This window comes from Schistocerca serialis, chromosome 4 (assembly GCF_023864345.2).
Source record: "Schistocerca serialis cubense isolate TAMUIC-IGC-003099 chromosome 4, iqSchSeri2.2, whole genome shotgun sequence".
Taxonomy (NCBI): domain Eukaryota; kingdom Metazoa; phylum Arthropoda; class Insecta; order Orthoptera; family Acrididae; genus Schistocerca; species Schistocerca serialis.
In genome coordinates, this window is record NC_064641.1 from 774,666,371 (window position 1) to 774,679,506 (window position 13,136).

Genomic DNA, 13,136 nt, shown 5'->3' on the forward strand with positions numbered 1-13,136 from the left:
CTTCCAGCACCTGACTGGACGTATGCCTGCGAGAGTGGAAGCTATCTTCAAGGCTAAGGGTGGGCCAACACCATATTGAAATCCAGCATTACCGATGGAGGGCGCCACGAATTTGTTAAGTCACTGTCAGCCAGGTGTTCGGATACTTTTGATCACATAGCGTATGTACGATGTTTCATACCGTCTATCTTTGCCTGTCCAAGAATTTCTCTGTTCCTTCGTATTTGTCAAGGAGTGTCTATGCTCGTAACTTTCAATGGTGTCGGACGCTTGTTAAAGGTCTACCGCTACCTAAGGTCGATCGTAGATAAGTTCATCTCCTTGAGCGCATGTAGAGTTACACTAGTCAATCGAACAACAGAAACCATTGGAACCTAGATACCTATAAATATCTCGGTCCACGAAATTAAAGCGGATTATTTGTAGACGTTAATAGTAAGTCGGGCAACGGTCTTGCCGCAGTGGCTACACCGGTTCCCGTGAGATCACCGAAGTTAAGCGCTGTCGGGCGTGGTCGGCACTTGGATGGGTGACCCTCTAGGCTGCCATGCGCTATTGCCATTTTTCGGGGTGCACTCAGCCTCGTAATGCCAATTAAGGAGCTAGTCGACTGATTAACAACGGCTTCGGTCAAGAATACCATCATAACGACCGGGAGAGCGGTGTGCTGACCCCACGCCCTCCTATCCACATCCTCCCCTGAGGATGACACGGCGGTCGGATGGTCGCGGTAGGCCACTCGTGGCCTGAAGACTGAGTGCTTCTTTTTAGTAGTAAGTCGTGAACCAAGGATCCCCGTTTCAAGAACGTTTCTCGGGAAGATGTACATACGCACAGATCCAAGAGGGGCGGGGGGGGGGGGGGGGGGTGTGTGGACAAAAAAATGGAAACACCAACACAACATGTTACTATGCGTAATATGATGTAGGAAATTTTTCAGACATGTCGGATTGGACAAATGCAAGTCCTGTATGCTTTTCGGGGCGTCTTGTACCATTCATCCTGCAAAATAATGGCAAGATCAGGTAACGATGATGGAAGTGGACAGCGATCACTCACCCTTCTTTCGAAAATAGACCACAAAATCTCAGTAATATTGTAATACGGTGACTATGGTCGCCACGAGAGGTGCGATAATTCATATTCATTTTCACAAAACCAGTACTGGATGATGCGGATTGCCTGCACAAGTTTCCTGTCATCTTGGAATGCAGCATCACTTTAGGGGAACAAACACTGTAACATTGGACTGGCATTGATCGTCCAGAATGATCATAGGGCCCATGGAACACCACGATATGGCTGCACAAATCATCGTCGAACGCTACCATTCTTCACCCTGGACGTAAATTCGGCAAGAATTTGGGAACAGCGTGTAACATGATTCATCATATCGAATGCCTTTCTTCCATAGCCCCATATTCTAGTTTTTGTGGCTTCGGCACCATGTTTTCCTCTTACAGGAGTTTAGTGACATTGGAATTCCAACTCGTCCTGCAATTGTCTGCTAATCGAACTCCTTTAGTGTTGTGTTGAGAGTGACGGGGTTCGCGTGTGCGGCATGCAGTTCAGCATTCAGCAGTGACTTCGGACCTGTAAGCGTCCTATTTTTCATAACAATCTCTTTCAGTGACTGCTTTCCACGACCACTAAAAACACACTTTCGTCCGAGTTCTGACGCAGCAACTGATGTTTTCCCAGTTTCCCTGTATGTGGTATAAATCTTTGATAGCTGCCTCTTAAAAAACCAAACACGTAACTCCGACATAATGCACTCACAACTACACAGAACACCTGCAACGTACTGAGAACATTGCAAGTTGCGGCCCGTATTTAAATAAAACAGCGCAACCAGCAGGCTTAACTGGAAGTCGGATTTATGTTCAAGCGCGTATTTCTCACGTTAATTCCATATTTATGATGAACTCCAGTATTTTGCTGACGTCAGTCTGTTGTAGAATTATCGAAGTCTGTCTTAAGCTGGAATATTATGACATTTCTAGAAGTTCAAAATTTCCTTTGCAGGATATCGATTTCACAAACAGGGATTATCTGAAACCCATCTTGCAGCGTTCTTCCACGAGGCATAGTACGTTGATAATGTTTTCCTCGACTGTCGAATGGCATTTGATTCGGTGGCGCAGTTTTAGTGAACAAGAAACGATGTGAAAGCGTTCAAATCTTCCTAGCACATAGAGCTTACAGAGCCGTTACAGTTACCGTGGGAATTTCAGTGAGGCTTTAGTTTATGCTCTTGTACATGGGAACGCTCCGATGCAAGCAAATCGAAGTGAAACTGAATAAGATCTGCAGTGGATGGACGATTGACGCAAGGACAGGTAGATATTAAGTATTTTCTTTAAGTACAGGACTATTGAAAAGTTCTTTAACACTTCAAAATGCGCTAGTTCACGGAAGATTGTGGGTAAGTAGGTAAACTTGATACACATCTCTGAGATGATACGGGTTTTTATTGAAACCTAAAACGAGTGCAAAACCCGGACAACCGATGGTGTTGGAAATGCGAAGTCTTGCGGTTCAAACTGTCAGCGTGATGGGTTCCAGGTAGTCTGATGTGTTACAGAATGGCAACAACCTTAGCATGGCTGATAAACACCTGCTGGAAGGTACGACTTTTATACAGGATTCATCTCCACCCCATAGTGCTACAGTTGTGGAAGACCTCTTGCTGCTGAGCTGTCATTTCCGTGATGCTTGAACCCCCTCCGACGTCCCTCAGGTCTCTAGACCTCAGTTAGTGTGGTTATAGGTTGTAGGTTCACCTGAAGTCGCACGTCTATCGCAGTTGTCCGACCTGATCACGGATGCTTGGAGTCAACATCCACTGGCAGTTTCTCACCACACTTAATGATTTGCTGTACAGTGCTGTTCGCGACGTTCTCCTTCGACTATAGGTACTGTTGATGAATGATGGCTGACTATTTGAGCATCTGTTATAAAGAAAATCGTCTTTGTAATAATAAACCGTTACGCTAACCATTGCTTTTGTACCATATAAAGCGCTATCTGATGGTCATTTTGTGCATCTTTTCGATTTCAATAAAATCACATATCATTCGAAGCAATTGTGTCAGTCTTTACCTCTGTACGTACATTATTACGTGAAGTACTGGATTTTCAAATGTTAACGGACTTTTCAATGCCACAGTAAAAAGAATGACACGTTGTTGTTTGATTACGTTATTGACGACGAAACATTAGATATCCTTGAAAGAAGAAGAAGAAGAAGAAGAAGAAGAAGAAGTTGTTGTTTTCAACTTTTGAGATGGCCATTAATGGGAATCGATCGATTACGGATATGTAGCTTGGTGGATAATTACTGATATAATTTTCAATGACTCTTCTCGGCGTTTTTTGAAACTTCTTTCCCTTTCATAATTAATTTTGACAAGCAATGCAGACAAATGGTTCAAATGGCTCTGAGCACTATGCGATTTAACTTCTGAGGTCATCAGTCTCCTAGAACTTAGAACTAATTAAACCTAACTAACCTAAGGACATCACACACATCCATGCCCGAGGCAGGATTCGAACCTGCGGCCGTAGCGGTCGCTCGGTTCCAGACTGTAGCACCTAGAACCGCACGGCCACTCCGGCCGGCCAGTGCAGACATTTTTGTCTAGTCATCGAGGTGCAATGTCTTGATTTTGTGGCTGTCACGTAAGTTCCTGTTGTACATATTGCGAATGAGCCCTCGTTTTTATACTTCTAGCTTCGTTGTCTTCTCATTTGTATTTATTTCAGTGAGGAACTCAAATCACGTGACTTTGTCGATGTTTGGAGTATCTTCCCTCCACGTAGATGTCTGCTCTCTTATTCCAAGTAAGATATTACTTCTTTTTGTATTAATTTTGCTGTTTTACACTAAGCCGCTTGTAAGAATTCGCAACCACTTTAGAACGCGCTCTTGTTCACTTCATAGCAAAACAGGTGTCAGAACGGCTTAGTTTCTTGCAGAATCCTTATTAAGGAACATTTCTGCTGGTCGCCAGGAGCGTAGGCAGGCGTTCCCAGAGTGTGGGAGGCTGGGAATAGGGTGGGGGTGGCGGAAGTCTGGCATTATTGCGAGCGACACATGCCTGCGAGCGGCGCGGGATACTCCCCCTGAGCCCTCGCGAGGCGCGAATTCTCCAGCCAGACTCGATAATGCGCAGTGCCGGAGGCCTGGAATGCTGAGGGTCGTCGCACGTGCCTTCCTGTCTTTATGGCGACCTGCAGCAGCGGTGGCGCGTCCTCTCCGCTGTCACGTCATAAGGCTTCCATTAAAGTTGTGGAAACACCCGCGGCTTTAATGGAGTTCATGAAATTAACTGATACTGTCAATTTTCAGTTTATTTCTTATTTATTAGTAGAACTCATGAACAATGACTTCCCAAAGTTTCAATGACAAAATCACATCCTAAGTGCGTGAAAAAAAAATTTAAATGCGAGTCACTTTTCGAATCAACACTTCAGTACTAGCTCGATGAACAACAATTCAGTGGATTACAAGGAAACTTGCGCCAGATCCATCTAGATGGATGGGATAAATAGTCTTGGTTTTCTAGGTCATCCGTGACTTTGTTCCGTAGCTTAGAAGCAATAACAAACCAGCTACTCTGCTCTGTTTATGAGGAAGAAATACTTGCTTTGCCTTTGGGTGTGTTATGGAAAGGCTACCAGACAGAACCTTTCCAGTTTAAGTGAGATGAGAAGTGCAGTATGGACTACGTATTTCGGCACAGTGTCAATAGATAAACATCCCATCCACTATCCGTGCAACATTAGCTGTTGTAGATATCTGCAGGCTCGGAGGGATAATGACCGCTGCTTTCACAATAAGAGGCTTCTAAATTGATGTTGCCAAGCCCACGTCTAGGTTTCTTGCCGATGCTAAACTTCTATAAATGTGTGTTCACGGCAAAACGCTGAATCCAAATGAGTCTTTAAATTCACTCTTATGGAAACAATACCTTAAAACCACGTTTCCATCTGATACAGTTGCAGCTTACGATGCAGTTCTTGTATTTAATGATCGTAAAGTTGGAAGGATGAAGCGATTAGAGAGAATGGGCTCTATGACAGGAAATGTCACTCAAGATATTTTGAGAAGGATACATTTATAGCGCCTCTCTGCAGCCGAAAAGTGAGTTGAAACGCTGGTAAAGTAAAGACAGTAGATGACAATAAACGAGAAGAGAAACCTTTAAGGGAGAGAGGACCCTGAGTACACATCTGGAGCCTTTCTGAAGATGTCACAGAAGAAGAAACCTTAAGATGAACTTGAAATTGGACTTCCTGAAAATTATGTTTTTTGATGTTTATGTACCTTTTCTCAGAATCATTGAAGGCTACAATTATGAAATTTTGCACACTTATTTCTGTAAACAAAATAAATGTTGTCTCAAGCGTAAATTTTGAAATTCTAGATGTAAGCTGAGATATAGAGCAAATTGCTTGGAACTTTAAATGAATTTTATGCTATACTTCCACAATTATAATTAATAATTATTAAAACTTTCCTGTTCCCTATATTCAAAAATACTTCATGATAGTAGATTACTTAATACAAAGAGATTCATCAGAAAAAATATTGTAGAAATCTCTTGAATAGTTTCTGAATGAAAGGTACATTACTTAGTTCAAAAATTTTTTTTAAATTCCATAAAAAGTTAAATGCATTAATTTTACGAAAAGTATGGTACAAAACCTTATTGCTGTACCTTCAAAATGGTGGATCTGGTATATCATTTAAATAGCTTGTGCTGTTCATAAACGTCCCCCGCTTGGAGAACAAAAAGAAGAAATTGATATTTAGATAATTTTAGAAATATAAATGCCCCAACCAAGGAATAATAGAAAATTGCCGATTTATAAAACTGTAATTTTTTTGTAAGGAACATTCCTGTGTTGGGCATTGATTCTTCAACTGGACGCAATGGTGGAATTAACTGTCTTCCACGACATGAATCAAATGGTTCAAATGGCTCTGAGCAGTATGGGACTCAACTGCTGAGGTCATTAGTCCCCTAGAACTTAGAACTAGTTAAACCTAACTAACCTAAGGACATCACAAACATCCATGCCCGAGGCAGGATTCGAACCTGCGACCGTAGCGGTCTTGCGGTTCCAGACTGCAGCGCCTTTAACCGCACGGCCACTTCGGCCGGCACGACATGAATCGCTGGCGGTAAAGCAGACGAGTGAAACTGTCTTCTTCATTAAAATAATATTCAAGCTCTACACCCTTCGGCAATATGTCTAACAGACAGTTTCCAGCCCACGTTAAGACGTTAACGCGCTTTAGAATATGTTAATGAGGAAGTTTATGTCAGTCGTTTCATAACCGTACCCTAGGAGAGACAGAAGTCGCTTCCTTATTTAGGGGTCACGAGCGTTTGTCGTTCAGAAGGAAGACAGCTGCAGCACGAAGAAGCCGTATGCACCGCAGAGCTCGGGATTTGCGGCCGCTTACAGAAATTCCTGTGGCTTCCCAGTCTATTCCGACGCCCGCTGCTATTGTGGAGCGCCGAGTGCTGCTGAAGTTCTGCGAGAATTAACAGCCGTTCTGCTGAGCGCTCAGGCGCGTGCTGAATTTGGTAGCTACACCGAGACAATGCAGGCACTAAGTATATCAGGCGCGTTTCTAATTACCAGCTGCGAGGTTTTCGTCATTCTCTGTGCATCCAAATAAGCAGGGTTGGTAAATGGCTTCTTGCCCTATTGTAGGGAAGTACACTATTCTGAAGCAGACATTGCATATAAGCGTGTTCTCCGCACAGGATTAATATTTAAGCGCTCCATCAACAAACGAATTTAAAAAATCTTCATCCTCTTGCGACATTAAAACATAGGAAACCGGGGGTTAAAGGCTTAAAACCTTTTCGCATCCTCCCCCGTACGTCTTGTACTGTTATCAATTACTTTAGCATCTGTGAGCTCTAACACTTATCTTTTCAATATTTCGTTAATGTTGTCTTTTTTTTTAGAATGACTAAGATTTATGGGTATGACACACGTTAGCTCGTTCGTAACTAACTGTTCTCGTTTAAATCTTTGATTTCGCCTTAACCCCTGTACCTGCTGGAGACGCTTGTACAGGGCATTCGGAAATCCCCGTTACGAACATCTAGGACTCGTGGAGTGGAGAGAGTATATAATATTCTGAATAGGAATCCGTTTCTGGAAATGTACCGTTTCTATTCAACGAGGGTTTTAATTCCAATTTCTTTGTTTTGTTTGGTTTTAGAGCGCAAAAACAACTAGGGTCATACGCGCCCATGTCAAAACTGATAGAATATGAGGACAAAGAAAAGAGGCCGGCCTGGGTGGGCGAGCGGTTCTAGGAGCTACAGTTTGGAACCGCGCGACCGCTACGGTCGCAGGTTCGAGTCCTGCCTCGGGCATGGATCTGTGTGATGTCCTTAGGTTAGATAGGTTTAAGTAGTTCTAAGTTCTAGGAGACTGATGACCTCAGAAGTTAAGTCCCATAGTGCTCAGAGCCATTTGAACCATTTTTTGAAAGAAAGGAGTTAAAAACTGCTACGGAAGACAAGACAGCTAGAAACAGAGATATGAAGAAAGGTCTATAAAATATGCCGTAGAGAAACGGACGTCGAGAACTAAAAATTAAACGGCCTTCGTCATATTGTTAGGACGGGTAAACAGTGAAACTCGGTCGACAGTCCGCGTGTCGTTCTCTAAAACGACCGACAACTGAGACGGCAAACACAAACGGAACGTAAAAGGATAAAAAAAAGGCATTACGTCAGGAAGTGGCGGATAGTCAAAATTGGAGCGCAATGTGCACAAAGTGGTGGGGGAGCAACACTTAGCAAATGGCGATGGCTATAAAGGCAGTAGTATTCAACTCATTCACTTCTGCTTGAGGAACTGAAGTAGGCGTGATGCAAAATAATTATCAGGTAACAGTTCGATAGGAAACATAACGAACATCCAACGAAACAACGTAAGCACATTTGTTTGTATTAACAATTAAACATTACGTGTTTACATTATTATTGGCGACCACCAACGTTGTTACAGGCACTGGACATACGAAGCATGTTCTGTGATACTCTCTCCATCCCACCTGGTGTCTCTTCAGTTTCTTGTGGAGCGGCCGGAGCTCTTCCTCTGTCTCTAAAGGAGTTTCGTAAAGTAAACTTTGTTCACAACCCCACAGGAAGTACCCCATAGGAGTTAAATCTGATGATCGCGGCGGCTATGGGAATGGATCACCTCGGCCTATCCGTCTTTCACCGTATCGTCTGTTGAGATGTCTCCGACGCGCGGGTGAGAAGTGAGGTGGTGCACCATCATGCTGAAACCACATTTCCTGACGGACATTCAGCGGGACAGCTTCCAAGAACTTGTGTAATACGTTTCGGTAGAAACATCAAGTGTGTAGGATCTGTTAGCTTGAGTGGCAGCAGACGTAGGAGCGTTACACATCTGAACTGAAACCGCCGTAGAACGGAAATGGTACGTTCATGGGCAGAGATTCCTACCCAAAATATTGCGTACTCTCTCCCTTCTACAAGTCAAACAACTTTATAAGGGAAATTTCCGAAAACCCTAAATTCTCATACTTGCGCGAGCTCTGTGCCAAAGGATGTTCAATAATTCAGTGCCCAAATTAACAGAGATGATACAGAGGAGAAAAACGAACATATTTCCTAAAGCAGCCATGTGTCGCAAACATATATTCTTGACCACTGAGCATCCGTAGGTAATTATACAAACATGAGTGGAGCAGATACGTCTTTATCATTAACTTTGTTACACCAAATGTTAGTCTGATGTACGTACTATGTTGTGAAGTCGCGCTCTTCGACACTAAGTCGGTAAACAGCGGCTAGCACTAGTGCTTGCAAGACAGTTGCAATGTCAAGATGCAGCACTGCGCGTGGGGAAAACTGCGATACGTGCACTTTATCTACGGTGCTGCTGAATACAATAGTCGAAGAGCCCAGCGAATGTACGGCGAACGTTTCCTTGCACGCTGATGTTCACATTATTGCACATTTGCAGCAAACTATGGTCGATTGTAAAATACGGATACATGATGGTAAGCAGAGCTAATACAGGCAGACCCCGAACGGCGCGTGTACCTAACATTGAGGATGAAGCACTGTCAAACGTTGAGAACAATCCAAAGACATGAACACGAGCAATTGTTGCTGCGCTCTCTGTTCACCATTGCTGGGTATGGGATGTGCTGCGTGAAGAGCTGCTTCGTCCTTTCGTCCTGTGATGGTGTTGAGACCAGATTATTATCCACCTGGTCTTCAGTATGCACGCTGGTTTATCCCGATATTGTTATATTTACAAATGAGGCTCAATTTACTCGAGAAGGCATTTAAAATTGTCACAGTTGACGTGTGCGGTCGGATGAAAATCCTAGTATCACATTTGTGTCAGGTCATCAGAGACATCTGGCAGTAAACGTGTGGGCTGATATCGTGATCGACTACTTGGACATTACATGTTGCCTGTTCGACTCAGGTAGCCAATGTACAGATTGTTCTCGCTTGCTGGCGTTATTAGAGGATGTACTCCTAGATAGCAGGAGGAGGATGCGATTTCAGCAATGAGGCCCCAGTCCGAGTAGTAGTAACCAGTACTTTGGGCAGTCGGGAGTTCAACCGAGAAGGACCTATACATTGGACTGCAAAATCTTCGGACCTTACCCCATTAGAATTACATGAAAGCCAAGGTGCGCTCTACGCCTGCCGACTCAGAGACTGAATTGCTTGGAAGAATTCTTGCAGCAGCCGCATAAATACAGAACACACCACGCATTTTCTAGTGAACTCAGGACTCCCTCCTATGTCATGTCGACGCCGGCCGGAGTGGCCGAGCGGTTCTATGGTGTGTTGGGGCTTATGGGCGCTCAACATCGAGGTCATCAGCGCCCTGACACACATTAAAAGGAACGAATGTGGACAGACCTAAGAAAACTAAAGCACACACTCAAACAAACCAGGAAAAGAAGGAAAATGCTAGATAAGAAAGTAAAACCTAAGGAAAGGGGAAACATAGCAACAAGAATGTCACAGGAAATTGTTATTGGCTGGCCACTTACATAAAATATGGGCGAGCTTGTCACACAGTGAGCAAATTAAAATCCTCTCCCTAAAATTGTAAAAAACATTTGACAGGGCACAGAACTTTAAAACTTTAGCCACATTCGTCCGAGTGTTGCCTAAAAGAGATGGCAGGTCCGCTGGCAAGTCAGCCGCGACACGCTGGTCAGAAAATAAAACGCAATCCAATAAGACGTGGCGCACAGTGACCTGGACGCCGCAAGCACCACACATTGGAGGGTCCTCTCGCCGGAGAAGGAAGCCATGCGTCATAGGGCTGTGGCCTATTCGAAGTCGAGCGAGGAGAACCTCGTCCCGTCGATGGGGCTGAAAGGAAGTACACCACACACGCGTTGTGGGCTTGACTATACGGACCTTATTGTCAGTCACTTCCAGCCACTCATCCTCCCACCGACGCATGACCCGTGAGCTCAACAGCGAGGTGAGTGCGTGCAATGGGATAGCACACTGAGATACTTGTGGGGCGAGACACGCCTCCTTGGCTGCGGCGCTACAGTCTGGAACCGCGCGATCACTACGGTCGCATATTCGAATCGTGCCTCGGGCATGGATGTGTGTGATGTCCTTAAGTTAGTTAGGTTTAAGTAATTCTAAGTTCTAGGGGACTGATGACCTCAGATGTTTAGTCCCATAGTGCTCAGAGCCATTTGAACCATTTTATGTCATGTCGACTCCACGTTGAGGTTAACGGTGCTCGTTTTCAACACTTATTATAATGTAATAGTGATCAGAACAATAAGACAATGATATCATTTAACACCGTTTTACTCTAAATCGCGCACAATAACCTACTGTGTACTCAGAACTCCAACAATCTGCGTTTATAAGACGTGGTTGCTTTGCGGAAATATATTTGTTTTTGTCTCCGTCATCACCCCTGTACAATTGGGACATGAATTTTTGAAAACCCTGTATATACGATAAGACTGATTAGCGTTAGTAGCGTAAATATCAGCTGCGTACCTTTCGACGTTTTATTGCAACATAAAAACTGCCATAAAGCACTTCATGGGGTGGCTAATCGTACTAACGATTTTATTAGTAATGCTCGTAGACTGCAGAAGAGGCTTGTTTACTGGCGATTCGCTCCTCTTGGCGGAATTACAGGGCGGGAACGTGTTGCGAATCTGTTTGAAGATGAGCAAGCACGGCAAACGCGGATGTGGAAAGGTTACTTACGAATAGCGATAAAGAGCTGAATTTAATTTTCCTACTCTCTCGGATGAAAATATTGTGACTATGTTCGATTCTGGCCCTTTTACATGTCGCGAAGAACGGTTTTGTCAGTGTTGTTTCCCGTACCCTGCTCACGGGAGTGAAAATGTTCAGGGTAAGGCCTGTTGGTGAGTGCGTAGCAAAAAAATACTGATCTCTACTCATCGCGTTTCCAAACGTATGTGTTGACGGAAGCTTTCTGCTGTTCAAATGGTGTCACGTTTTAATGTGCCACGTTTTTAGGCAGTATATTTCGTCGAAAATAAGTGGTTTCGATATAAAAAGGTTTCTTCCACGTGACTGGATTTCTCAGTCCACACAGGTGTAAAGACTGATATGTTAATTAATTTAGGTCATTTATAAAGATCGAATGATATTGTAACATCACTTCTGGAAACTTACTTCGGGAAACGTACGACATTGTACGTTGACAGCTGGCACCAAAGTCCAGATATTTTTCGTTATTTACATGACAAATGAAGTAATGCATCAAGAGCTTAAGACAGCAAGTTACGCATGTCATGCCACACATAAAGATCATTGCACAATAAGAGTGGCGCATTGTCAGAAAAGAGTACTCGTTGAGGGTTATTTGAAGACACAGTTGTGTTGTGGTACGGATAATAGACGCATCAAAAGTGTGATATTAAAGCTGCGCTGCAAAACGTTCTCGAAAAGTAAAGTAAACGGGACAGTATAGTTACTTTGTGCAAAACGCCTGGTGGTGTGTAGACCAAGCGCAGTGTCGCTTCCAGTAGTAGTGAAATGCTACCTACAATGCGACTGCGACCGCTCAGACGTGCGTAATGGTGATGGGGAATCGAGGTCTTGCACTAGCAATTGGTTTCATCTTTCGGCAAGCTGAAAGAGAATCTATGGGGAAAGAGATTTTCCTACGGTCTGAACGATTACTAGGTGGTTCCCAAATAACTCCTTGATCAATGCGGATTTTTTAGTGTTGAGGAGATGAAATTACGTACGGGATTGTTGGCTGGGAGGCCCCATTCGGGGAGTTCGGCCGCCGTATTGCAAGTCCATTTTAGTTGACGCCACGTCACCGACTAGCGTGTCAATGATAATAAAAATGATGATGAAAGTCACACAACACCCAGTCCCCTGCTGGGAATCGAACCTGGGCCCCTTGCGTGGTACTGAATGATTGATAGAACGTTCTGACCGTGTATACAGAGAATTGTTGACACTTTTGAAAAATAGTGTTGCATATATGTGTCACTCTGAAATTTGGTGCAGCATTTAATAAGTTGTTAAGCAGGCTACAGTAACCCAACAGTTCGAGATGTGTAACATCATTTTCCAAGTCCTACCGTAAAGGTATAGAACGTGAAAAAAACATGAAAACACCAAAAGCACGAGACATTATCATTTCTGATAGTCTACAGGAGATCCGTTGGCATTCAAAACAGCCTGAGTCATATATAAATAGTTAAATACAGGTCTTGTATGGTTTCCAATGGAATCTTGTAAAATTATTAGTGCAAAATAGTGATAGTTACGGATAACGATGAATGGAGGTGGGTAGCGATCACGAACTCTTCTCCCCAAAGTGGAACACAAAGGCTCAGTAATCATGTGATCTGGTGACTGTAGTGCATAGGGAGATGCGGCACTTATCCTCGTACTTACAAAAACGGTCCTGGACGGTGTGAACAGAGACCCTGCCGTCTTGGGAGACGGCATCACCGCTGGATAACGAGTATTGTAGCATTTTATGGACGTGATAAGATAAAATAATCGTATTATCCTTAGAAGTAATGCGAAATCACAGAGTAAACAAAGGGCCCGTGGAATATC

The 13,136-nt window shown here is 43.7% G+C and overlaps 1 pseudogene; it reads left to right on the forward strand.

Annotated features, from left to right (window-relative positions):
* The first annotated feature begins 443 nt into the window (after window positions 1-443).
* On the forward strand, window positions 444-561 carry LOC126476370 (5S ribosomal RNA; annotated as a pseudogene).
* Window positions 562-13,136: the final 12,575 nt, after the last annotated feature.